The sequence below is a fragment of the Amia ocellicauda genome, chromosome 10 (genome assembly GCF_036373705.1).
Source record: "Amia ocellicauda isolate fAmiCal2 chromosome 10, fAmiCal2.hap1, whole genome shotgun sequence".
Lineage (NCBI taxonomy): Eukaryota > Metazoa > Chordata > Actinopteri > Amiiformes > Amiidae > Amia > Amia ocellicauda.
In genome coordinates this window covers 41763394-41785502 of record NC_089859.1, presented here as the reverse complement: position 1 = coordinate 41785502, position 22109 = coordinate 41763394, and the positions used below count along the sequence as shown (strand labels likewise).

Below are 22109 nucleotides of genomic sequence, written 5' to 3'. Positions count from 1 at the left end.
GCCTCCTGGTTGTCGGGCTCTCTGTGTTTAGTGTTGGAGAGATGTCTCAGGTGTTTCCTAGAAGTTTCACACTCCTGGTCACACCACTGTTCTTTTTTTCTTTTAGACGATTTCATATTTTGGTTTTTAATTGTTTTAATGTTTGATTTTAAAGCCAGTCTCTCAAATATTTCATTCAGTGTTTTGGTGGCTGAGTTTATTCCGTTTTGGTTTATTTGATAGTGTGAGGATTGATATCTGTCTAACATGTTTTCAATCTCATCACTATTCAGGGCTCTTGTGTAGTTCTCTGTGCTGGGCTCTGACCATCTCTAACTGGGTGGCAGGGAGACCAGTTTTGTGGGAAGTTTGGCTCTGACTTGTGGCTGCGCTGATCTTTTTAGGTAAAGTGTTATTTGGCTGTGGTCTGATAGTGGAGATTGTTGTCTGACTATAAACGCATTGTTGGCTTGTGGGTCCAGGTCAGTTATGGCGTAGTCCACCACACTGCTGCCCAGAGCCGAGCAGTATGTGAATCTCCCCAGAGAGTACCCCCTGGTCCTGCCATTGATGATATATAGACCCAGGCTTTTACATAGGCGCACTACCTGCTTCCTGCTCTTGTTTACCACGCTGTCGTGGCTGTGTCAGTGTGGAGGTGTGTGTGTGGCACAGCGGGGAGTCTCCGAACAGGTGTGTGTTCCCCTCTGTATTGATGTAGTCCATCTCTCTGCCAGTCCTGGCATTGAGATCGCCACACAGCAGTACAGAGCCCAGGGTCTGGAAGTGGCAGATTTCGTTTTGAAGCTCATGAAAGCCTTCCTCATTATAGTAGGGGGAGTCTGCGGGTGGCATATAAATTGCACATAGGTATATATCTGTGTTATTTTGTAGGGTGTCTTTTCTGATTTTCATCCACAGGTGTGTGTCTCCTCTCTGTACTGGGCATAGGGCTGCTCGGAGCTCCTCCCTGTACCACACGATAATCCCCCACGAGGCCCTGCCACACCTGACTTTGGGTTTTTTATAGGAGGGCACAATCAGCTCCCTGTATCCATTGTATCCATCCAGTGTATAGACATATCTGCACAGCACCAAGTCTCTACAAGAATGAAAACATCTGAACTATTTACAGTGTTGATCAGTTCAGGGCCTGTGCTCTTCATTCCAAAAGTTGAGGAGCGTAAACCCTGCATATTCCAACTGCTTATTTTAAAGGACATGTTAATATATTTTATTATACTTGTCTCTTCTACATAAGAAAGTTTAATTTGTGGTCTACAACTGATATTATATTACTATTAATAATTATATATGGATATACATAATAATCACTCAAAGATTTTATGTTTGCATCAAAATATCAGAATAATTAAATCACATTTTTTCTTACTCTCCATCTCCACAACCATATATATGTGTGTTGAGGCTCAGTTAACTCAGCAGTGTGGAACAGATGACACTGAGGAGTTGCCTTATCTGGGCCAGCTGGGCAGCATCGGGCCTCCAGGCTCTGGAAGCCGCTGCTGCGTGGCTGTGTGGCTGTGCTGGTCCCCGGCTGTCCGCTCTGCTGTGCTGGACGGGCCCTCTGGGGATGGGGGGGTGGGGGATGGGGCCGCGGGGTCTCAGGGGCTGGGGCTGGGGTGGAGCCGGTGGCTGGGGATGTGGCCGGGGGCTGGGGGGTTTGCTCCTGGTCTCGAGGTGGGGGTGTGTGGGGTTTCGGCCCAGGGTTGTGTCCTTGAGGACCTTTGAGATGATCCTCACACCCGTCTTGTTGAGGTGGACGTGGTCATACAGGTGATGTGGCTGGATGTCTCAGTGGTGTGCCAGGTGGACGTTGGGGAGGAGGGCACATCTTCGGGACACTTCTGCGTTGATGGCCTGGATGATGTGCAGGGGCACGTCTGTGCGGGGCAGCAGTGTGGAGATGGAAATTTTGGCAGTTGGGAATTCCTCTGTGGCTTTCGTTGCTACCTGTCTCAGGGCTGAGGCCACATCGCCCCTGCGGGCACTCAGGTCGTTAGTGCCGGTGTGGATGAGGATGTGTTTGACTTGGCAAAGCCTCCTCTTGGAGAGCAGCTCCAGGGCTCTCTGTGCTGTGGAGCACCAAAGCTTTTTCACTTTTCGCCCAGGGAAGAGGCGCCTCTCAACCAGGAACTTCCCATTGGATTCGCTCAGAATGACCACCTCTGCGTTGACCTGCCACTCCGGGTTTGCGTCGGGAGTGGTGGGGGCAGCGGGTGTGTTTTGGGGGAGTGGCGTTTCAGGGGGTTGTGTATTAGTGGCAGGTCTGGTGATAGTGGGTGTGTCAGGAGTGGTGGGGAGTGTGGGTGGATCAGTGGGTGCGTCAGGGGTTGGAGGTGTTGTGGGGTCAGTGCAGTGCAGTCTCTGTGCTCCAGTGATGTGTAGCTCCTCTCTTAGCTCCTCCAGCTGGCTCTGCAGGCTCCTCAGCTAGCTGTGCTGGGGTGTCCAGGTCAGCTCCTCCCTCGCTCTGCGCAGCTCCGTCCTCAGGGTTTGGCTCTGCTCCTCCAGGTCTCTCACTGCTGCTCTCAGCTCATGGATCTCAGCCTTGTGCTGCATCTTTAGTCTGTGCATCTCATCCCGGAGCTGATCACACAAGGAGGTCTGGGCCAGGGTGCTCAAGGTCTGCTCCCTGAACTCCGCAAACTCCAGCTCCAGCACTGATAGGCATTCCTTTAGTGTTTTAATGTTGCTGGAGAGTTTTGGGGAGACAGGGGGGCAGTCTGTGGGAGATGGGGCACTGTCTGGCTCCGTGTGGCTGGGGGCAGACTGCAGGGTGGCCGGCTCTGGCTCTTGTTTCTCTACCTCAGTCTGCTGCTTTGAGGTGTGGAAGCCGAGAGCTAATTGGTCCAGGCTGCTCTCGCTGCCCTGCACCATGATGGTCCCGTTGTGGTATACATTAAAAGTGAGCATCACAATGTCTGTGTCTTTCTCTACCAGCACTGAGATCTGCCTGCCTCTGCTAATGCCCCTCTTGTTGTTATTGGGGTATGTCTGGCACAGGGTTTTGTGAAAGGCGGTGTAGAACAGTAGATTGTTCTTGACCCTGTTTTCTCCTTTACCGGTGTAGTCTAGGATGAGGGTCTCAGGAGATGCTCTCATCACAGCTTGTTTGTAGTCCTTCTTAGCCTGTGCAGAGCGAATGTCTTCAGGGTATCGGATTTCAAAAGGCAGCTCTGCAGTCAGACTGCTGTTCGATAGATTTCTATCAGTCTCAGTGGCAGTTGGGCTCTCTCCTACTGTCACTCTATTCAAATCGGAGCTCTGCATTTTCATTGGCTGAGTCAACTACTGAGAATGCTTATTTATTTTATTAATACATATTTTTTTGTTTAATTTTTTGTCTCTTACCTCCAATTCTTGTCTTCAGCTTTTCTTTTCTGACTTTTCTTCCTGAACTGTCTCTCTGCTTTCTTCTTTTTGTGTTTCTCTTAAAATTATTATTTTTTGAATACTTTTTCTTCTGAATTTCTATTCCATGTCTTCTGTGTATGTTTATAGTGCTATATATTCATTTGTAAATCACAAATTAAATCCGCTTATGTATAAAAACAAATGTTTTTTAGGAGCTCATATTCCTCTCTCTCTCTCTCTCTCTCTCTCTCTCTCTCTCTCTCAATTCATTTCATTTGTATTGTCAAAGCAATTGGACATACATACAAATACATACATATACACTCACCTAAAGGATTATTAGGAACACCTGTTCAATTTCTCATTAATGCAATTATCTAATCAACCAATCACATGGCAGTTGCTTCAATGCATTTAGGGGTGTGGTCCTGGTCAAGACAATCTCCTGAACTCCAAACTGAATGTCTGAATGGGAATGAAAGGTGATTTAAGCAATTTTGAGCGTGGCATGGTTGTTGGTGCCAGACGGACCGGTCTGAGTATTTCACAATCTGCTCAGTTACTGGGATTTTCACGCACAACCATTTCTAGGGTTTACAAAGAATGGTGTGAAAAGGGAAAAACATCCAGTATGCGGCAGTCCTGTGGGCGAAAATGCCTTGTTGATGCAAGAGGTCAGAGGAGAATGGGCCGACTGATTCAAGCTGATAGAAGAGCAACTTTGACTGAAATAACCACTAGTTACAAACGAGGTATGCAGCAAAGCATTTGTGAAGCCACAACACGTACAACCTTGAGGCGGATGGGCTACAACAGCAGAAGACCCCACCGGGTACCACTCATCTCCACTACAAATAGGAAAAAGAGGTGAGACATTCAGATGGTAGAGTCAGAATTTGGCGTAAACAGAATGAGAACATGGATCCATCATGTCTTGTTACCACTGTGCAGGCTGGTGGTGGTGGTGTAATGGTGTGGGGGATGTCTTCTTGGCACACTTTAGGCCCCTTAGTACCAATTGGGCATCGTTTAAATGCTACGGCCTACCTGAGCATTGTTTCTGACCATGTCCATCCCTTTTTGACCACCATGTACCCATCCTCTGATGGCTACTTCCAGCAGGATAATGCACCATGTCACAAAGGTCGAATCATTTCAAATTGGTTTCTTGAACATGACAATGAGTTCACTGTACTAAACTGGCCCCCACAGTCACCAGATCTCAACCCAATGGAGCATCTTTGGGATGTGGTGGAACGGGAGCTTCGTGCCCTGGATGTGCATCCCACAAATCTCCATCAACTGCAAGATGCTATCCTATCAATATGGGCCAACATTTCTAAAGAATGCTTTCAGCACCTTGTTGAAGCAATGCCACGTAGAATTAAAGCAGTTCTGAAGGCGAAAGGGGGTCAAACACAGTATTAGTATGGTGTTCCTAATAATCCTTTAGGTGAGTTCATCGTAGCTCTTAATACTCTCTTTCTGTCTGGAGGAGATATAATTGAAGTATTGTACACGTACCCGGCTACTGTCAACACCCTTTGCTGCACTGATATTTTTCCATCCATTTTTTTTTTTTTTTTTGTTTTGCTTGAAGTTTTGTCAATACCCGCCAACCTTTAAGAGACATCATGCAGCCAGGCGTCTCGGCTTGCGGCCACACCATCCTGAACTCGCCCGATCTCGTCAGATCTTGGAAGCTAAACGGGGCAGGACCTGGTCGGTACATGAATGTGAGACTTCCTGGAAATACCTGGTGCTGCAAGCTTTTACGTCTCCTGGGTAACTTTATCGTAGCTCTTAATACTCTCTATCTGTCTGGAGGAGATATAATTGAAGTATTGTACACGTACCCAGCTACTGTCAACACCCTTTGCTGCACTGATATTTTTCCATCCATTTTTCTTTTTTTTTTTTTTTTTTGCTGGAAGTTCCGTCAATACCCGCCAACCTTTAAGAGACATAATGCAGCCAGGCCTCTCGGCTTGCGGCCACACCGTCCTGAATGCGCCCGATCTCGTCAGATCTCGGAAGCTAAACGGGGCAGGGCCTGGTCAGTACTTGGATGGGAGACCTCCTAGAAATACCAGGTGCTGCAAGCCTTTTACGTCTCCTGGGTAACTTCATCGTAGCTCTTAATACTCTCTATCTGTCCGGAGGAGATATAATTGAAGAATTGTACACGTACTAGGCTACTTTCAACACCCTTTGCTGCACTGGTATATTTCCCTCTATTTTTCTTTTTTTTTTTTTTTTGCTGGCAGTTCCGACAATACCCGCCAGCCTTTAAGAGACATCATGCAGCCAGGCATCTCGGCTTGCGGCCACACCATCCTGAACGCGCCCGATCTCGTCAGATCTCGGAAGCTAAACGGGGCAGGACCTGGTCAGTACATGAATGTGAGACCTCCTGGAAATACCTGGTGCTGCAAGCTTTTACGTCTCCTGGGTAACTTTATCGTAGCTCTTAATACTCTCTATCTGTCTGGAGGATATATAATTGAAGTATTGTACACGTACCCAGCTACTGTCAACATCCTTTGCTGCACTGATATTTTTCCATCCATTTTTTTTTTTTTTTTTTTTTTTTGCTGGACGTTCCGTCAATACCCGCCAGCCTTTAAGAGACATCATGCAGCCAGGCATCTCGGCTTGCGGCCACACCATCCTGAACGCGCCCGATCTCGTCAGATCTCGGAAGCTAAACGGGGCAGGACCTGGTCAGTACATGAATGTGAGACCTCCTGGAAATACCTCGTGCTGCAAGCTTTTACGTCTCCTGGGTAACTTTATCGTAGGTCTTAATACTCTCTATCTGTCTGGAGGAGATTTAATTGAAGTATTGTACACGTACCCAGCTACTGTCAACACCCTTTGCTGCACTGATATTTTTCCATCCATTTTTTTTTTTTTTTTTTGCTGGAAGTTCCGTCAATACCCGCCAACCTTTAAGAGACATCATGCAGCCAGGACTTTCGGCTTGCGGCCACACCATCCTGAACTCGCCCGATCTCGTCAGATCTTGGAAGCTAAACGGGGCAGGACCTGGTCAGTACATGAATGTGAGACCTCCTGGAAATACCTGGTGCTGCAAGCTTTCACGTCTCCTGGGTAACTTTATCGTAGCTCTTAATACTCTCTATCTGTCTGGAGGAGATATAATTGAAGTATTGTACACGTACCCAGCTACTGTCAACACCCTTTGCTGCACTGATATTTTTCCATCCATTTTTCTTTTTTTTTTTTTTTTTGCTGGAAGTTCCGTCAATACCCGCCAGCCTTTAAGAGACATCATGCAGCCAGACATCTCGGCTTGCGGCCACACCGTCCTGAACGCGCCCGATCTCGTCAGATCTCGGAAGCTAAACGGGGCAGGACCTGGTCAGTACTTGAATGTGAGACCTCCTGGAAATACCTGGTGCTGCAAGCTTTTACGTCTCCTGCGTAACTTTATCGTAGCTCTTAATACTCTCTATCTGTCTGGAGGAGATATAATTGAAGAATTGTACACGTACCCAGCTACTGTCAACACCATTTGCTGCACTGATATTTTTCCCTCCATTTTTCTTTTTTCTTTTGTTTTTTGCTGGAAGTTCCATCAATACCCTCCAGCCTTTAAGACACATCATGCAGCCAGGCCTCTTGGCTTGAGGCCACACCGTCCTGAAGACGCCCGATCTCGTCAGATCTCGGAAGAGAAACTAGGCAGGGCCTGGTCAGTACTTGGATGGGTGACCTCCTGGAAATACCAGGTGCTGAAAGCTTTTTACATCTCCTGGGTAACTTCAGCGTAGCTCTTAATACTCTCATTCAGTCTGGAGGAGATATAATTGAAGAATTGTACATGTACCCGGCTACTTTCAACACCCTGTCCTGCACTGATATTTTTCCCTCCATTTTTCTATTTATTTATTTTTAATTTTTTGCTGGAAGTTCCGTCAATACCCGCTAGCCTTTAAGAGACATCATGCAGCCCGGCCTCTTGGCTTGCGGCCACACCGTCCTGAACACGCCCGATCTCGTCAGATCTCGGAAGCCAAACGGGGCAGGGCCTCGTCAGTACTTGGATGGGAGACCTCCTGGAAATACCTGGTGCTGCAAGCTTTTTACGTCTCCTGGGAAACTTCATCGTAGCTCTTAATACTCTCTATCTGTCTGGAGGAGATATAATTGAAGTATTGTACACGTACCCGGCTACTTTCAACAGCCTTTGCTGCACTGATATTTTTCCCTCCATTTTTCTTTTTTCTTTTTTTTTTTGCTGGCAGTTCCGTCAATACCCGCCAGCCTTTAAGAGACATCATGCAGCCAGGCATCTCGGTTTGCGGCCACACCATCCTGAACGCGCCCGATCTCGTCAGATCTCGGAAGCTAAACGGGGCAGGACCTGGTCAGTACATGAATGAGAGACCTCCTGGAAATACCTAGTGCTGCAAGCTTTTACGTCTCCTGGGTAACTTTATCGTAGCTCTTAATACTCTCTCTCTGTCTGGAGGAGATATAATTGAAGTATTGTACACGTATCCAGCTACTGTCAACACCCTTTGCTGCACTGATATTTTTCCATCCATTTTTCTTTTTTTTTTTTTTTTTTTGCTGGAAGTTCCGTCAATACACGCCAACCTTTAAGAGACATCATGCAGCCAGGCCTCTCGGCTTGTGGCCACACCGTCCTGAATGCGCCAGATCTCGTCAGATCTCGGAAGCTAAACGGGGCAGGGCCTGGTCAGTACTTGAATGGGAGACCTCCGAGAAATACCAGGTGCTGCAAGCCTTTTTACGTCTCCTGGGTAACTTCATCGTAGCTCTTAATACTCTCTTTCTGTCTGGAGGAGATATAATTGAAGAATTGTACACGTACTAGGCTACTTTCAACACCCTTTGCTGCACTGATATTTTTCCCTCCATTTTTCTTTTTATTTTATTTTTTTGCTGGAAGTTCCGTCAATATCCGCCAGCCTTTAAGAGAAATCATGCAGCCAGGCCTCTTGGCTTATAGTCACATCGTCCAGAACGCGCCCGATCATATCAGATTTCGGAAGCTAAACGGGGCAGGGCCTGCTCAGTACTTGGATGGGAGACCTCCTGGAAATACCAGGTGCTGCAAGCTTTTTACGTCTCCTGGGTAACTTCATCGTAGCTCTTAATTCTCTCTTTCTGTCTCCAGGAGATATAATTGAAGAATTGTACACGTACCCGGCTACTTTCAACACCCTTTGCTGCACTGGTATATTTCCCTCTATTTTTCTTTTTTTTTCTTGCTGGCAGTTCCGTCAATACCCGCCAGCCTTTAAGAGACATCATGCAGCCAGGCATCTCGGCTTGCGGCCACACCATCCTGAACGCGCCCGATCTCGTCAGATCTCGGAAGCTAAACGGGGCAGGACCTGGTCAGTACATGAATGTGAGACCTCCTGGAAATACCTCGTGCTGCAAGCTTTTACGTCTCCTGGGTAACTTTATCGTAGCTCTTAATACTCTCTATCTGTCTGGAGGAGTTATAATTGAAGTATTGTACACGTACCCAGCTACTGTCAACACCCTTTGCTGCACTGATATTTTTCCATCCATTTTTTTTTTTTTTTTTGCTGGAAATTCCGTCAATACCCGCCAGCCATTAAGAGACATCATGTAGCCAGGCCTCTCGGCTTGCGGCCACACCGTCCTGAATGCGCCCGATCTCGTCAGATCTCGGAAGCTAAACGGGGCAGGGCCTGGTCAGTACTTGGATGGGAGACCTCCTAGAAATACCAGGTGCTGCAAGCTTTTTACGTCTCCTGGGTAACTTCATCGTAGCTCTTAATACTCTCTTTCTGTCTCCAGGAGATATAATTGAAGAATTGTACACGTACCCAGCTACTTTCAACACCCTTGGCTGCACTGGTATATTTCCCTCTATTTTTCTTTTTTTTTTTTTGCTGGAAGTTCCGTCAATATCCGCCAGCCTTTAAGAGACATCATGCAGCCAGGCATCTCGGCTTGTAGTCACACCGTCCAGAACGCGCCCGATCATATCAGATTTCGGAAGATAAACGGGGCAGGGCCTGCTCAGTACTTGGATGGGAGACCTCCTGGAAATACCAGGTGCTGCAAGCTTTTTACGTCTCCTGGGTAACTTCATCGTAGCTCTTAATTCTCTCTTTCTGTCTCCAGGAGATATAATTGAAGAATTGTACACGTACCCGGCTACTTTCAACACCCTTTGCTGCACTGGTATATTTCCCTCTATTTTTCTTTTTTTTTTTTGCTGGCAGTTCCGTCAATACCCGCCAGCCTTTAAGAGACATCATGCAGCCAGGCATCTCGGCTTGCGGCCACACCATCCTGAACGCGCCCGATCTCGTCAGATCTCGGAAGCTAAACGGGGCAGGACCTGGTCAGTACATGAATGTGAGACCTCCTGGAAATACCTCGTGCTGCAAGCTTTTACGTCTCCTGGGTAACTTTATCGTAGCTCTTAATACTCTCTATCTGTCTGGAGGAGTTATAATTGAAGTATTGTACACGTACCCAGCTACTGTCAACACCCTTTGCTGCACTGATATTTTTCCATCCATTTTTTTTTTTTTTTTTGCTGGAAATTCCGTCAATACCCGCCAGCCTTTAAGAGACATCATGCAGCCAGGCATCTCGGCTTGCGGCCACACCATCCTGAACTCGCCCGATCTCGTCAGATCTTGGAAGCTAAACGGGGCAGGACCTGGTCGGTACATGAATGTGAGACCTCCTGGAAATACCTGGTGCTGCAAGCTTTTACGTCTCCTGGGTAACTTTATCGTAGCTCTTAATACTCTCTATCTGTCTGGAGGAGTTATAATTGAAGTATTGTACACGTACCCAGCTACTGTCAACACCCTTTGCTGCACTGATATTTTTCCATCCATTTTTCTTTTTTTTTTTTTTTTTTGCTGGAAGTTCCGTCAATACCCGCCAACCTTTAAGAGACATCATGCAGCCAGGCCTCTCGGCTTGCGGCCACACCGTCCTGAATGCGCCAGATCTCGTCAGATCTCGGAAGCTAAACGGGGCAGGGCCTGCTCAGTACTTGGATGGGAGACCTCCTGGAAATACCAGGTGCTGCAAGCTTTTTACGTCTCCTGGGTAACTTCATCGTAGCTCTTAATACTCTCTTTCTGTCTCCAGGAGATATAATTGAAGAATTGTACACGTACCCGGCTACTTTCAACACCCTTTGCTGCACTGGTATATTTCCCTCTATTTTTCTTTTTTTTTTTTTGCTGGCAGTTCCGTCAATACCCGCCAGCCTTTAAGAGACATCATGCAGCCAGGCATCTCGGCTTGCGGCCACACCATCCTGAACGCGCCCGATCTCGTCAGATCTCGGAAGCTAAACGGGGCAGGGCCTGGTCAGTACTTGGATGGGAGACCTCCGAGAAATACCAGGTGCTGCAAGCCTTTTACGTCTCCTGGGTAACTTCATCGTAGCTCTTAATACTCTCTTTCTGTCTGGAGGAGATATAATTGAAGAATTGTACACGTACTAGGCTACTTTCAACACCCTTTGCTGCACTGATATTTTTCCCTCCATTTTTCTTTTTATTTAATTTTTTTGCTGGAAGTTCCGTCAATATCCGCCAGCCTTTAAGAGACATCATGCAGCCAGGCCTCTTGGCTTGTAGTCACACCGTCCAGAACGCGCCCGATCATATCAGATTTCGGAAGATAAACGGGGCAGGGCCTGCTCAGTACTTGGATGGGAGACCTCCTGGAAATACCAGGTGCTGCAAGCTTTTTACGTCTCCTGGGTAACTTCATCGTAGCTCTTAATTCTCTCTTTCTGTCTCCAGGAGATATAATTGAAGAATTGTACACGTACCCGGCTACTTTCAACACCCTTTGCTGCACTGGTATATTTCCCTCTATTTTTCTTTTTTTTTTTTGCTGGCAGTTCCGTCAATACCCGCCAGCCTTTAAGAGACATCATGCAGCCAGGCATCTCGGCTTGCGGCCACACCATCCTGAACGCGCCCGATCTCGTCAGATCTCGGAAGCTAAACGGGGCAGAACCTGGTCAGTACATGAATGTGAGACCTCCTGGAAATACCTCGTGCTGCAAGCTTTTACGTCTCCTGGGTAACTTTATCGTAGCTCTTAATACTCTCTATCTGTCTGGAGGAGTTATAATTGAAGTATTGTACACGTACCCAGCTACTGTCAACACCCTTTGCTGCACTGATATTTTTCCATCCATTTTTTTTTTTTTTTTTGCTGGAAATTCCGTCAATACCCGCCAGCCTTTAAGAGACATCATGCAGCCAGGCATCTTGGCTTGCGGCCACACCATCCTGAACTCGCCCGATCTCGTCAGATCTTGGAAGCTAAACGGGGCAGGACCTGGTCGGTACATGAATGTGAGACCTCCTGGAAATACCTGGTGCTGCAAGCTTTTACGTCTCCTGGGTAACTTTATCGTAGCTCTTAATACTCTCTATCTGTCTGGAGGAGTTATAATTGAAGTATTGTACACGTACCCAGCTACTGTCAACACCCTTTGCTGCACTGATATTTTTCCATCCATTTTTCTTTTTTTTTTTTTTTTTTGCTGGAAGTTCCGTCAATACCCGCCAACCTTTAAGAGACATCATGCAGCCAGGCCTCTCGGCTTGCGGCCACACCGTCCTGAATGCGCCCGATCTCGTCAGATCTCGGAAGCTAAACGGGGCAGGGCCTGGTCAGTACTTGGATGGGAGACCTCCTAGAAATACCAGGTGCTGCAAGCCTTTTACGTCTCCTGGGTAACTTCATCGTAGCTCTTAATACTCTCTTTCTGTCTCCAGGAGATATAATTGAAGAATTGTACACGTACTAGGCTACTTTCAACACCCTTTGCTGCACTGATATTTTTCCCTCCATTTTTCTTTTTATTTTATTTTTTTGCTTGAAGTTCCGTCAATATCCGCCAGCCTTTAAGAGACATCATGCAGCCAGGCCTCTTGGCTTGTAGTCACACCGTCCTGATCGCGCCCGATCATATCAGATTTCGGAAGCTAAACGGGGCAGGGCCTGGTCAGTACTTGGATGTGTGACCTCCTGGAAATACCAGGTGCTGCAAGCTTTTTACGTCTCCTGGGTAACTTCATCGTAGCTCTTAAAACTCTCTTTCTTTCTCCAGGAGATATAATTGAAGAATTGTACACGTACCCGGCTACTTTCAACACCCTGTGCTGCACTGGTATATTTCCCTCTATTTTTCTTTTTTTTTTTTGCTGGCAGTTCCGTCAATACCTGCCAGCCTTTAAGAGACATCATGCAGCCAGGCATCTCGGCTTGCGGCCACACCATCCTGAACGCGCCCGATCTCGTCAGATCTCGGAAGCTAAACGGGGCAGGACCTGGTCAGTACATGAATGTGAGACCTCCTGGAAATACCTGGTGCTGCAAGCTTTTACGTCTCCTGGGTAACTTTATCGTAGCTCTTAATACTCTCTATCTGTCTGGAGGAGATATAATTGAAGTATTGTACACGTACCCAGCTACTTTCAAAACCCATTACTGCACTGATATTTTTCCCTCCATTTTTCTTTTTCTTTTTTTTTTTTTTTTTTTTTTGCTGGAAGGTCCGTCAATACCCGCCAGCCATTAAGAGACATCATGTAGCCAGGCCTCTCGGCTTGCGGCCACACCGTCCTGAATGCGCCCGATCTCGTCAGATCTTGGAAGCTAAACGGGGCAGGACCTGGTCGGTACATGAATGTGAGACCTCCTGGAAATACCTGGTGCTGCAAGCTTTTACGTCTCCTGGGTAACTTTATCGTAGCTCTTAATACTCTCTATCTGTCTGGAGGAGATATATTTGAAGTATTGTACACGTACCCAGCTACTGTCAACACCCTTTGCTGCACTGATATTTTTCCATCCATTTTTTTTTTTTTTTTTGCTGGAAGTTCCGTCAATACCCGCCAACCTTTAAGAGACATCATGCAGCCAGGCCTCTCGGCTTGCGGCCACACCGTCCTGAATGCGCCCGATCTCGTCAGATCTCGGAAGCTAAACGGGGCAGGGCCTGGTCGGTACTTGGATGGGAGACCTCCTAGAAATACCAGGTGCTGCAAGCCTTTTACGTCTCCTGGGTAACTTCATCGTAGCTCTTAATACTCTCTTTCTGTCTCCAGGAGATATAATTGAAGAATTGTACACGTACTAGGCTACTTTCAACACCCTTTGCTGCACTGATATTTTTCCCTCCATTTTTCTTTTTATTTTATTTTTTTGCTGGAAGTTCCGTCAATATCCGCCAGCCTTTAAGAGACATCATGCAGCCAGGCCTCTTGGCTTGTAGTCACACCGTCCTGATCGCGCCCGATCATATCAGATTTCGGAAGCTAAACGGGGCAGGGCCTGGTCAGTACTTGGATGTGTGACCTCCTGGAAATACCAGGTGCTGCAAGCTTTTTACGTCTCCTGGGTAACTTCATCGTAGCTCTTAAAACTCTCTTTCTTTCTCCAGGAGATATAATTGAAGAATTGTACACGTACCCGGCTACTTTCAACACCCTGTGCTGCACTGGTATATTTCCCTCTATTTTTCTTTTTTTTTTTTGCTGGCAGTTCCGTCAATACCTGCCAGCCTTTAAGAGACATCATGCAGCCAGGCATCTCGGCTTGCGGCCACACCATCCTGAACGCGCCCGATCTCGTCAGATCTCGGAAGCTAAACGGGGCAGAACCTGGTCAGTACATGAATGTGAGACCTCCTGGAAATACCTCGTGCTGCAAGCTTTTACGTCTCCTGGGTAACTTTATCGTAGCTCTTAATACTCTCTATCTGTCTGGAGGAGTTATAATTGAAGTATTGTACACGTACCCAGCTACTGTCAACACCCTTTGCTGCACTGATATTTTTCCATCCATTTTTTTTTTTTTTTTTGCTGGAAATTCCGTCAATACCCGCCAGCCTTTAAGAGACATCATGCAGCCAGGCATCTCGGCTTGCGGCCACACCATCCTGAACTCGCCCGATCTCGTCAGATCTTGGAAGCTAAACGGGGCAGGACCTGGTCGGTACATGAATGTGAGACCTCCTAGAAATACCAGGTGCTGCAAGCCTTTTACGTCTCCTGGGTAACTTCATCGTAGCTCTTAATACTCTCTTTCTGTCTCCAGGAGATATAATTGAAGAATTGTACACGTACTAGGCTACTTTCAACACCCTTTGCTGCACTGATATTTTTCCCTCCATTTTTCTTTTTATTTTATTTTTTTGCTTGAAGTTCCGTCAATATCCGCCAGCCTTTAAGAGACATCATGCAGCCAGGCCTCTTGGCTTGTAGTCACACCGTCCTGATCGCGCCCGATCATATCAGATTTCGGAAGCTAAACGGGGCAGGGCCTGGTCAGTACTTGGATGTGTGACCTCCTGGAAATACCAGGTGCTGCAAGCTTTTTACGTCTCCTGGGTAACTTCATCGTAGCTCTTAAAACTCTCTTTCTTTCTCCAGGAGATATAATTGAAGAATTGTACACGTACCCGGCTACTTTCAACACCCTGTGCTGCACTGGTATATTTCCCTCTATTTTTCTTTTTTTTTTTTGCTGGCAGTTCCGTCAATACCTGCCAGCCTTTAAGAGACATCATGCAGCCAGGCATCTCGGCTTGCGGCCACACCATCCTGAACGCGCCCGATCTCGTCAGATCTCGGAAGCTAAACGGGGCAGGACCTGGTCAGTACATGAATGTGAGACCTCCTGGAAATACCTGGTGCTGCAAGCTTTTACGTCTCCTGGGTAACTTTATCGTAGCTCTTAATACTCTCTATCTGTCTGGAGGAGTTATAATTGAAGTATTGTACACGTACCCAGCTACTTTCAAAACCCATTACTGCACTGATATTTTTCCCTCCATTTTTCTTTTTCTTTTTTTTTTTTTTTTTTTTTTGCTGGAAGTTCCGTCAATACCCGCCAGCCATTAAGAGACATCATGTAGCCAGGCCTCTCGGCTTGCGGCCACACCGTCCTGAATGCGCCCGATCTCGTCAGATCTCGTAAGCTAAACGGGGCAGGGCCTGGTCAGTACTTGGATGGGAGACCTCCTAGAAATACCAGGTGCTGCAAGCTTTTTACGTCTCCTGGGTAACTTCATCGTAGCTCTTAATACTCTCTTTCTGTCTCCAGGAGATATAATTGAAGAATTGTACACGTACCCGGCTACTTTCAACACCCTTTACTGCACTGGTATATTTCCCTCTATTTTTCTTTTTTTTTTTTGCTGGCTGTTCCGTCAATACCCGCCAGCCTTTAAGAGACATCATGCAGCCAGGCATCTTGGCTTGCGGCCACACCATCCTGAATGCGCCCGATCTCGTCAGATCTCGGAAGCTAAACGGGGCAGGGCCTGGTCAGTACTTGGATGGGAGACCTCCGAGAAATACCAGGTGCTGCAAGCCTTTTACGTCTCCTGGGTAACTTCATCGTAGCTCTTAATACTCTCTTTCTGTCTGGAGGAGATATAATTGAAGAATTGTACACGTACTAGGCTACTTTCAACACCCTTTGCTGCACTGATATTTTTCCCTCCATTTTTCTTTTTATTTTATTTTTTTGCTGGAAGTTCCGTCAATATCCGCCAGCCTTTAAGAGACATCATGCAGCCAGGCCTCTTGGCTTGTAGTCACACCGTCCAGAACGCGCCCGATCATATCAGATTTCGGAAGATAAACGTGGCAGGGCCTGCTCAGTACTTGGATGGGAGACCTCCTGGAAATACCAGGTGCTGCAAGCTTTTTACGTCTCCTGGGTAACTTCATCGTAGCTCTTAATTCTCTCTTTCTGTCTCCAGGAGATATAATTGAAGAATTGTACACGTACCCGGCTACTTTCAACACCCTTTGCTGCACTGGTATATTTCCCTCTATTTTTCTTTTTTTTTTTTGCTGGCAGTTCCGTCAATACCCGCCAGCCTTTAAGAGACATCATGCAGCCAGGCATCTCGGCTTGCGGCCACACCATCCTGAACGCGCCCGATCTCGTCAGATCTCGGAAGCTAAACGGGGCAGGACCTGGTCAGTACATGAATGTGAGACCTCCTGGAAATACCTCGTGCTGCAAGCTTTTACGTCTCCTGGGTAACTTTATCGTAGCTCTTAATACTCTCTATCTGTCTGGAGGAGTTATAATTGAAGTATTGTACACGTACCCAGCTACTGTCAACACCCTTTGCTGCACTGATATTTTTCCATCCATTTTTTTTTTTTTTTTTGCTGGAAATTCCGTCAATACCCGCCAGCCTTTAAGAGACATCATGCAGCCAGGCATCTCGGCTTGCGGCCACACCATCCTGAACTCGCCCGATCTCGTCAGATCTTGGAAGCTAAACGGGGCAGGACCTGGTCGGTACATGAATGTGAGACCTCCTGGAAATACCTGGTGCTGCAAGCTTTTACGTCTCCTGGGTAACTTTATCGTAGCTCTTAATACTCTCTATCTGTCTGGAGGAGATATATTTGAAGTATTGTACACGTACCCAGCTACTGTCAACACCCTTTGCTGCACTGATATTTTTCCATCCATTTTTTTTTTTTTTTTTGCTGGAAGTTCCGTCAATACCCGCCAACCTTTAAGAGACATCATGCAGCCAGGCCTCTTGGCTTGCGGCCACACCGTCCTGAATGCGCCCGATCTCGTCAGATCTCGGAAGCTAAACGGGGCAGGGCCTGGTCGGTACTTGGATGGGAGACCTCCTAGAAATACCAGGTGCTGCAAGCCTTTTACGTCTCCTGGGTAACTTCATCGTAGCTCTTAATACTCTCTTTCTGTCTCCAGGAGATATAATTGAAGAATTGTACACGTACTAGGCTACTTTCAACACCCTTTGCTGCACTGATATTTTTCCCTCCATTTTTCTTTTTATTTTATTTTTTTGCTGGAAGTTCCGTCAATATCCGCCAGCCTTTAAGAGACATCATGCAGCCAGGCCTCTTGGCTTGTAGTCACACCGTCCTGATCGCGCCCGATCATATCAGATTTCGGAAGCTAAACGGGGCAGGGCCTGGTCAGTACTTGGATGTGTGACCTCCTGGAAATACCAGGTGCTGCAAGCTTTTTACGTCTCCTGGGTAACTTCATCGTAGCTCTTAAAACTCTCTTTCTTTCTCCAGGAGATATAATTGAAGAATTGTACACGTACCCGGCTACTTTCAACACCCTGTGCTGCACTGGTATATTTCCCTCTATTTTTCTTTTTTTTTTTTGCTGGCAGTTCCGTCAATACCTGCCAGCCTTTAAGAGACATCATGCAGCCAGGCATCTCGGCTTGCGGCCACACCATCCTGAACGCGCCCGATCTCGTCAGATCTCGGAAGCTAAACGGGGCAGGACCTGGTCAGTACATGAATGTGAGACCTCCTGGAAATACCTGGTGCTGCAAGCTTTTACGTCTCCTGGGTAACTTTATCGTAGCTCTTAATACTCTCTATCTGTCTGGAGGAGATATAATTGAAGTATTGTACACGTACCCAGCTACTTTCAAAACCCATTACTGCACTGATATTTTTCCCTCCATTTTTCTTTTTCTTTTTTTTTTTTTTTTTTTTTTGCTGGAAGTTCCGTCAATACCCGCCAGCCATTAAGAGACATCATGTAGCCAGGCCTCTCGGCTTGCGGCCACACCGTCCTGAATGCGCCCGATCTCGTCAGATCTCGTAAGCTAAACGGGGCAGGGCCTGGTCAGTACTTGGATGGGAGACCTCCTAGAAATACCAGGTGCTGCAAGCTTTTTACGTCTCCTGGGTAACTTCATCGTAGCTCTTAATACTCTCTTTCTGTCTCCAGGAGATATAATTGAAGAATTGTACACGTACCCGGCTACTTTCAACACCCTTTGCTGCAATGGTATATTTCCCTCTATTTTTCTTTTTTTTTTTTGCTGGCTGTTCCGTCAATACCCGCCAGCCTTTAAGAGACATCATGCAGCCAGGCATCTTGGCTTGCGGCCACACCATCCTGAACGCGCCCGATCTCGTCAGATCTCGGAAGCTAAACGGGGCAGGGCCTGGTCAGTACTTGGATGGGAGACCTCCGAGAAATACCAGGTGCTGCAAGCCTTTTACGTCTCCTGGGTAACTTCATCGTAGCTCTTAATACTCTCTTTCTGTCTGGAGGAGATATAATTGAAGAATTGTACACGTACTAGGCTACTTTCAACACCCTTTGCTGCACTGATATTTTTCCCTCCATTTTTCTTTTTATTTTATTTTTTTGCTGGAAGTTCCGTCAATATCCGCCAGCCTTTAAGAGACATCATGTAGCCAGGCCTCTCGGCTTGCGGCCACACCGTCCTGAATGCGCCCGATCTCGTCAGATCTCGGAAGCTAAACGGGGCAGGGCCTGGTCAGTACTTGGATGGGAGACCTCCTAGAAATACCAGGTGCTGCAAGCTTTTTACGTCTCCTGGGTAACTTCATCGTAGCTCTTAATACTCTCTTTCTGTCTCCAGGAGATATAATTGAAGAATTGTACACGTACCCGGCTACTTTCAACACCCTTTGCTGCACTGGTATATTTCCCTCTATTTTTCTTTTTTTTTTTTGCTGGCAGTTCCGTCAATACCCGCCAGCCTTTAAGAGACATCATGCAGCCAGGCCTCTCGGCTTGCGGCCACACCATCCTGAATGCGCCCGATCTCGTCAGATCTCGGAAGCTAAACGGGGCAGGGCCTGGTCAGTACTTGGATGGGAGACCTCCTAGAAATACCAGGTGCTGCAAGCTTTTTACGTCTCCTGGGTAACTTCATCGTAGCTCTTAATACTCTCTATCTGTCTGGAGGAGATATAATTGAAGAATTGTACACGTACCCGGCTACTTTCAAAACCCATTACTGCACTGATATTTTTCCCTCCATTTTTCTTTTTTCTTTTGTTTTTTGCTGGAAGTTCCATCAATACCCGCCAGCCTTTAAGACACATCATGCCGCCAGGCCTCTTGGCTTGCAGCCACACCGTCCTGAACGCCCCTGATCTCATCAGATCTTGGAATTTAAACGGGGCAGGGCCTGGTCAGTACTTGGATGGGTGACCTCCTAGAAATGCCAGGTGCTGCAAGCTTTTTACGTCTCCTGGGTAACTTCATCGTAGCTCTTAATACTGTCTTTCTGTCCGGAGGAGATATAATTGAAGAATTGTACACGTACCCGGCTACTTTCAAAACCCATTACTGCACTGATATTTTTCCCTCCATTCTTCTTTTTCTTTTTTTTTTTTTTTTTTTTTTTGCTGGAAGTTCTGTCAATACCCGCCAGCCATTAAGAGACATCATGCAGCCAGGCCTCTCGGCTTGCGGCCACACCGTCCTGAACGCGCCCGATCTCGTCAGATCTCAGAATTTAAACGGGGCAGGGCCTGGTCAGTACTTTTATGGGTGACCTTCTGGAAATACGAGGTGCTGCAAACTTTTTACGTCTCCTGGGTAACTTCATCGTAGCTCTTAATTCTCTCTTTCTGTCTGGAGGAGATATAATTGAAGAGTTGTACACGTACCCGGCTACTTTCAACAGCCTTAGCTGCACTGATATTTTTCCCTCCATTTCTCTTTTTTTTTTTTGCTGGCTGTTCCGTCAATACCCGCCAGCCTTTAAGAGACATCATGCCGCCAGGCATCTTGGCTTGCGGCCACACCGTCCTGAACGCGCCCGATCTCGTCAGATCTCGGAAGCCAAACGGGGCAGGGCCTGGTCAGTACTTGGATGGGTTTCCTCCTGGAAATACCAGGTGCTGCAAGCTTTTTACGTCTCCTGTGTAACTTCATCGTAGCTCTTAATACTCTCTTTCAATCTGGAGGAGATATAATTGAAGTATTGTACACGTACCTCGCTACTTTCAACACCCTTTGCTGCACTGATATTTTTACCACCATTTCTCTTTTTTTTTTTTTGCTGGCAGTTCCGTCAATACCCGCCAGCCTTTAAGAGACATCATGCAGCCAGGCGTCTCGGCTTGCGGCCACACCATCCTGAACGCGCCCGATCTCGTCAGATCTCGGAAGCTAAACGGGGCAGGACCTGGTCAGTACTTGAATGTGAGACCTCCTGGAAATACCTGGTGCTGCAAGCTTTTACAACTCCTGGGTAACTTCATCGTAGCTCTTAATACTCTCTATCTGTCTGGAAGAGATATAATTGAAGTATTGTACATGTACCCAGCTACTGTCAACACCCTTTGCTGCACTGATATTTTTCCATCCATTTTTCTTTTTTTTTTTTTTGCTGGAAGTTCCGTCAATACCCGCCAACCTTTAAGAGACATCATGCAGCCAGGCCTCTCGGCTTGTGGCCACACCGTCCTGAATGCGCCCGATCTCGTCAGATCTCGGAAGCTAAACGGGGCAGGGCCTGGTCAGTACTTGGATGGGAGACCTCCTAGAAATACCAGGTGCTGCAAGCTTTTTACGTCACCTGGGTAACTTCATCGTAGCTCTTAATACTCTCTTTCTGTCTGGAGGAGATATAATTCAAGTATTGTACACGTACCCGGCTACTTTCAACAACCTTTGCTGCACTGGTATTTCTCCCTCCATTTCTCTTTTTTTTTTTTGCTGGCAGTTCCGTCAATACCCGCCAGCCTTTAAGAGACATCATGCAGCCAGGATCTCGGCTTGCGGCCACACCATCCTGAACGCGCCCGATCTCGTCAGATCTCGGAAACTGAATGGGGCAGGGCCTGGTCAGTACTTGGATGGGAGACCTCCTGGAAATACCAGGTGCTGCAAGCTTTTTACGTCTGCTGGGTAAGTTTATCGTAGCTCTTAATACTCTCTTTCTGTCTGGAGGAGATATAATTGAAGTATTGTACACGTACCCGGTTACTTTCAACACCCATTGCTGCACTGATATTTTTCCCTCCATTTTTCTTTTTCTTTATTATTATTTCTGGAAGTTCCGTCAATATCCGCCAGCCTTTAAGAGACATCATGCAACCAGGCCTCTCGGCTTGCGGACACACAGTCCTGAACGCGCCCGATCTCGGAAGATCTCGGAAACTAAACGGGACAGGACCTGGTCAGTACTTGGATGGGAGATCGTCTGGAAATACCAGGTGCTGCCAGCTTTTTACGTCTCCTGGGGAACTTCATCGTAGCTCTTAATACTCTCTTTCTGTCTGGAGAATATATAATTGAAGAATTGTACACGTACCCGGCTACTTTCAACACCCTTTGCTGCACTGGTATTTTTCCCTCTATTTTTCTTTTTTTTTTTTTTTTTTTTTGCTGGAAGTTCCGTCAATACCCACCAGCCTTTAAGAGACATCATGCAGCCAGGCCTCTTGGCTTGCGGCCACATTGTCCTGAACGCGCCTGATCTCGTTAGATCTCGGAAGCTAAACGGGGCAGGGCCTGGTCAGTACTTGGATGGGAGACCTCCAGGAAATACCAGGTGCTGCAAGCTTTTTACGTCTCCTGGGTAACTTCATCGTAGCTCTTAATACTCTCTTTCAGTCTGGAGGAGATATAATTGAAGAATTGTACACGTACCCGGCTACTTTCAACACCCTTTGCTGCACTGATATTTTTACCACCATTTCTCTTTTTTTTTATTTGCTGGATGTTCCGTCAAAACCCGCCAACCATTAAGAGACATCATGCAGCCAGGCCTCTTGGCTTGCAGCCACACCGTCCTGAACGCCCCCGATCTCATCAGATCTTGGAATTTAAACGGGGCAGGGCCTGGTCAGTACTTGGATGGGTGACCTCCTAGAAATGCCAGGTGCTGCAAGCTTTTTACGTCTCCTGGGTAACTTCATCGT

The 22109-nt window shown here is 47.0% G+C and overlaps 15 non-coding genes and 37 pseudogenes across 15 annotated transcripts; all 52 read left to right on the top strand.

The window, feature by feature from the left end:
• Positions 1-5006: 5006 nt before the first annotated feature.
• On the top strand, positions 5007-5125 carry LOC136762063 (uncharacterized; annotated as a pseudogene).
• Positions 5126-5340: 215 nt separating this feature from the next.
• LOC136762501 (5S ribosomal RNA) lies at positions 5341-5459 on the top strand. Its single transcript, XR_010820698.1, has one exon. It is a non-coding gene; the product is annotated as a 5S ribosomal RNA (ribosomal RNA).
• Positions 5460-5673: 214 nt separating this feature from the next.
• On the top strand, positions 5674-5792 carry LOC136761189 (uncharacterized; annotated as a pseudogene).
• Positions 5793-6007: 215 nt separating this feature from the next.
• On the top strand, positions 6008-6126 carry LOC136761677 (uncharacterized; annotated as a pseudogene).
• A 209-nt stretch (positions 6127-6335) lies between these two features.
• LOC136761726 (uncharacterized) lies at positions 6336-6454 on the top strand (annotated as a pseudogene).
• Positions 6455-6668: 214 nt separating this feature from the next.
• Positions 6669-6787, top strand: LOC136760851 (uncharacterized; annotated as a pseudogene).
• A 215-nt stretch (positions 6788-7002) lies between these two features.
• On the top strand, positions 7003-7121 carry LOC136761824 (uncharacterized; annotated as a pseudogene).
• Positions 7122-7342: 221 nt separating this feature from the next.
• On the top strand, positions 7343-7461 carry LOC136760819 (uncharacterized; annotated as a pseudogene).
• A 216-nt stretch (positions 7462-7677) lies between these two features.
• Positions 7678-7796, top strand: LOC136761631 (uncharacterized; annotated as a pseudogene).
• A 216-nt stretch (positions 7797-8012) lies between these two features.
• On the top strand, positions 8013-8131 carry LOC136761034 (uncharacterized; annotated as a pseudogene).
• A 217-nt stretch (positions 8132-8348) lies between these two features.
• LOC136762032 (uncharacterized) lies at positions 8349-8467 on the top strand (annotated as a pseudogene).
• A 210-nt stretch (positions 8468-8677) lies between these two features.
• Positions 8678-8796, top strand: LOC136761676 (uncharacterized; annotated as a pseudogene).
• A 208-nt stretch (positions 8797-9004) lies between these two features.
• LOC136760809 (5S ribosomal RNA) lies at positions 9005-9123 on the top strand. Its single transcript, XR_010820290.1, has one exon. It is a non-coding gene; the product is annotated as a 5S ribosomal RNA (ribosomal RNA).
• Positions 9124-9334: 211 nt separating this feature from the next.
• LOC136761645 (uncharacterized) lies at positions 9335-9453 on the top strand (annotated as a pseudogene).
• Positions 9454-9663: 210 nt separating this feature from the next.
• Positions 9664-9782, top strand: LOC136761675 (uncharacterized; annotated as a pseudogene).
• A 208-nt stretch (positions 9783-9990) lies between these two features.
• On the top strand, positions 9991-10109 carry LOC136761888 (uncharacterized; annotated as a pseudogene).
• Positions 10110-10324: 215 nt separating this feature from the next.
• Positions 10325-10443, top strand: LOC136760606 (5S ribosomal RNA). The gene has a single exon (XR_010820226.1). It is a non-coding gene; the product is annotated as a 5S ribosomal RNA (ribosomal RNA).
• A 211-nt stretch (positions 10444-10654) lies between these two features.
• Positions 10655-10773, top strand: LOC136762393 (5S ribosomal RNA). The gene has a single exon (XR_010820593.1). It is a non-coding gene; the product is annotated as a 5S ribosomal RNA (ribosomal RNA).
• A 216-nt stretch (positions 10774-10989) lies between these two features.
• On the top strand, positions 10990-11108 carry LOC136761643 (uncharacterized; annotated as a pseudogene).
• A 210-nt stretch (positions 11109-11318) lies between these two features.
• LOC136762009 (uncharacterized) lies at positions 11319-11437 on the top strand (annotated as a pseudogene).
• A 208-nt stretch (positions 11438-11645) lies between these two features.
• Positions 11646-11764, top strand: LOC136761887 (uncharacterized; annotated as a pseudogene).
• Positions 11765-11979: 215 nt separating this feature from the next.
• LOC136762489 (5S ribosomal RNA) lies at positions 11980-12098 on the top strand. Its single transcript, XR_010820687.1, has one exon. It is a non-coding gene; the product is annotated as a 5S ribosomal RNA (ribosomal RNA).
• Positions 12099-12314: 216 nt separating this feature from the next.
• On the top strand, positions 12315-12433 carry LOC136761503 (uncharacterized; annotated as a pseudogene).
• Positions 12434-12643: 210 nt separating this feature from the next.
• LOC136761188 (uncharacterized) lies at positions 12644-12762 on the top strand (annotated as a pseudogene).
• A 225-nt stretch (positions 12763-12987) lies between these two features.
• Positions 12988-13106, top strand: LOC136761734 (uncharacterized; annotated as a pseudogene).
• A 208-nt stretch (positions 13107-13314) lies between these two features.
• On the top strand, positions 13315-13433 carry LOC136762420 (5S ribosomal RNA). The gene has a single exon (XR_010820619.1). It is a non-coding gene; the product is annotated as a 5S ribosomal RNA (ribosomal RNA).
• A 216-nt stretch (positions 13434-13649) lies between these two features.
• On the top strand, positions 13650-13768 carry LOC136761502 (uncharacterized; annotated as a pseudogene).
• A 210-nt stretch (positions 13769-13978) lies between these two features.
• LOC136762008 (uncharacterized) lies at positions 13979-14097 on the top strand (annotated as a pseudogene).
• Positions 14098-14305: 208 nt separating this feature from the next.
• On the top strand, positions 14306-14424 carry LOC136762013 (uncharacterized; annotated as a pseudogene).
• A 216-nt stretch (positions 14425-14640) lies between these two features.
• On the top strand, positions 14641-14759 carry LOC136761501 (uncharacterized; annotated as a pseudogene).
• A 210-nt stretch (positions 14760-14969) lies between these two features.
• On the top strand, positions 14970-15088 carry LOC136761187 (uncharacterized; annotated as a pseudogene).
• Positions 15089-15313: 225 nt separating this feature from the next.
• LOC136762624 (5S ribosomal RNA) lies at positions 15314-15432 on the top strand. Its single transcript, XR_010820818.1, has one exon. It is a non-coding gene; the product is annotated as a 5S ribosomal RNA (ribosomal RNA).
• Positions 15433-15642: 210 nt separating this feature from the next.
• On the top strand, positions 15643-15761 carry LOC136762363 (5S ribosomal RNA). The gene has a single exon (XR_010820564.1). It is a non-coding gene; the product is annotated as a 5S ribosomal RNA (ribosomal RNA).
• Positions 15762-15977: 216 nt separating this feature from the next.
• On the top strand, positions 15978-16096 carry LOC136761933 (uncharacterized; annotated as a pseudogene).
• Positions 16097-16306: 210 nt separating this feature from the next.
• On the top strand, positions 16307-16425 carry LOC136761674 (uncharacterized; annotated as a pseudogene).
• A 208-nt stretch (positions 16426-16633) lies between these two features.
• On the top strand, positions 16634-16752 carry LOC136761886 (uncharacterized; annotated as a pseudogene).
• A 208-nt stretch (positions 16753-16960) lies between these two features.
• On the top strand, positions 16961-17079 carry LOC136762419 (5S ribosomal RNA). The gene has a single exon (XR_010820618.1). It is a non-coding gene; the product is annotated as a 5S ribosomal RNA (ribosomal RNA).
• A 216-nt stretch (positions 17080-17295) lies between these two features.
• On the top strand, positions 17296-17414 carry LOC136761500 (uncharacterized; annotated as a pseudogene).
• A 210-nt stretch (positions 17415-17624) lies between these two features.
• LOC136761186 (uncharacterized) lies at positions 17625-17743 on the top strand (annotated as a pseudogene).
• Positions 17744-17968: 225 nt separating this feature from the next.
• On the top strand, positions 17969-18087 carry LOC136762623 (5S ribosomal RNA). Its single transcript, XR_010820817.1, has one exon. It is a non-coding gene; the product is annotated as a 5S ribosomal RNA (ribosomal RNA).
• Positions 18088-18297: 210 nt separating this feature from the next.
• On the top strand, positions 18298-18416 carry LOC136762392 (5S ribosomal RNA). Its single transcript, XR_010820592.1, has one exon. It is a non-coding gene; the product is annotated as a 5S ribosomal RNA (ribosomal RNA).
• Positions 18417-18632: 216 nt separating this feature from the next.
• Positions 18633-18751, top strand: LOC136760797 (5S ribosomal RNA). The gene has a single exon (XR_010820289.1). It is a non-coding gene; the product is annotated as a 5S ribosomal RNA (ribosomal RNA).
• Positions 18752-18961: 210 nt separating this feature from the next.
• On the top strand, positions 18962-19080 carry LOC136762673 (5S ribosomal RNA). Its single transcript, XR_010820866.1, has one exon. It is a non-coding gene; the product is annotated as a 5S ribosomal RNA (ribosomal RNA).
• A 216-nt stretch (positions 19081-19296) lies between these two features.
• On the top strand, positions 19297-19415 carry LOC136761235 (uncharacterized; annotated as a pseudogene).
• A 227-nt stretch (positions 19416-19642) lies between these two features.
• Positions 19643-19761, top strand: LOC136761774 (uncharacterized; annotated as a pseudogene).
• A 210-nt stretch (positions 19762-19971) lies between these two features.
• On the top strand, positions 19972-20090 carry LOC136762542 (5S ribosomal RNA). The gene has a single exon (XR_010820739.1). It is a non-coding gene; the product is annotated as a 5S ribosomal RNA (ribosomal RNA).
• A 211-nt stretch (positions 20091-20301) lies between these two features.
• LOC136760801 (uncharacterized) lies at positions 20302-20420 on the top strand (annotated as a pseudogene).
• Positions 20421-20631: 211 nt separating this feature from the next.
• LOC136761998 (5S ribosomal RNA) lies at positions 20632-20750 on the top strand. Its single transcript, XR_010820421.1, has one exon. It is a non-coding gene; the product is annotated as a 5S ribosomal RNA (ribosomal RNA).
• Positions 20751-20959: 209 nt separating this feature from the next.
• LOC136761003 (uncharacterized) lies at positions 20960-21078 on the top strand (annotated as a pseudogene).
• Positions 21079-21294: 216 nt separating this feature from the next.
• LOC136762192 (uncharacterized) lies at positions 21295-21413 on the top strand (annotated as a pseudogene).
• A 219-nt stretch (positions 21414-21632) lies between these two features.
• Positions 21633-21751, top strand: LOC136760953 (uncharacterized; annotated as a pseudogene).
• A 211-nt stretch (positions 21752-21962) lies between these two features.
• LOC136760941 (uncharacterized) lies at positions 21963-22081 on the top strand (annotated as a pseudogene).
• Positions 22082-22109: the final 28 nt, after the last annotated feature.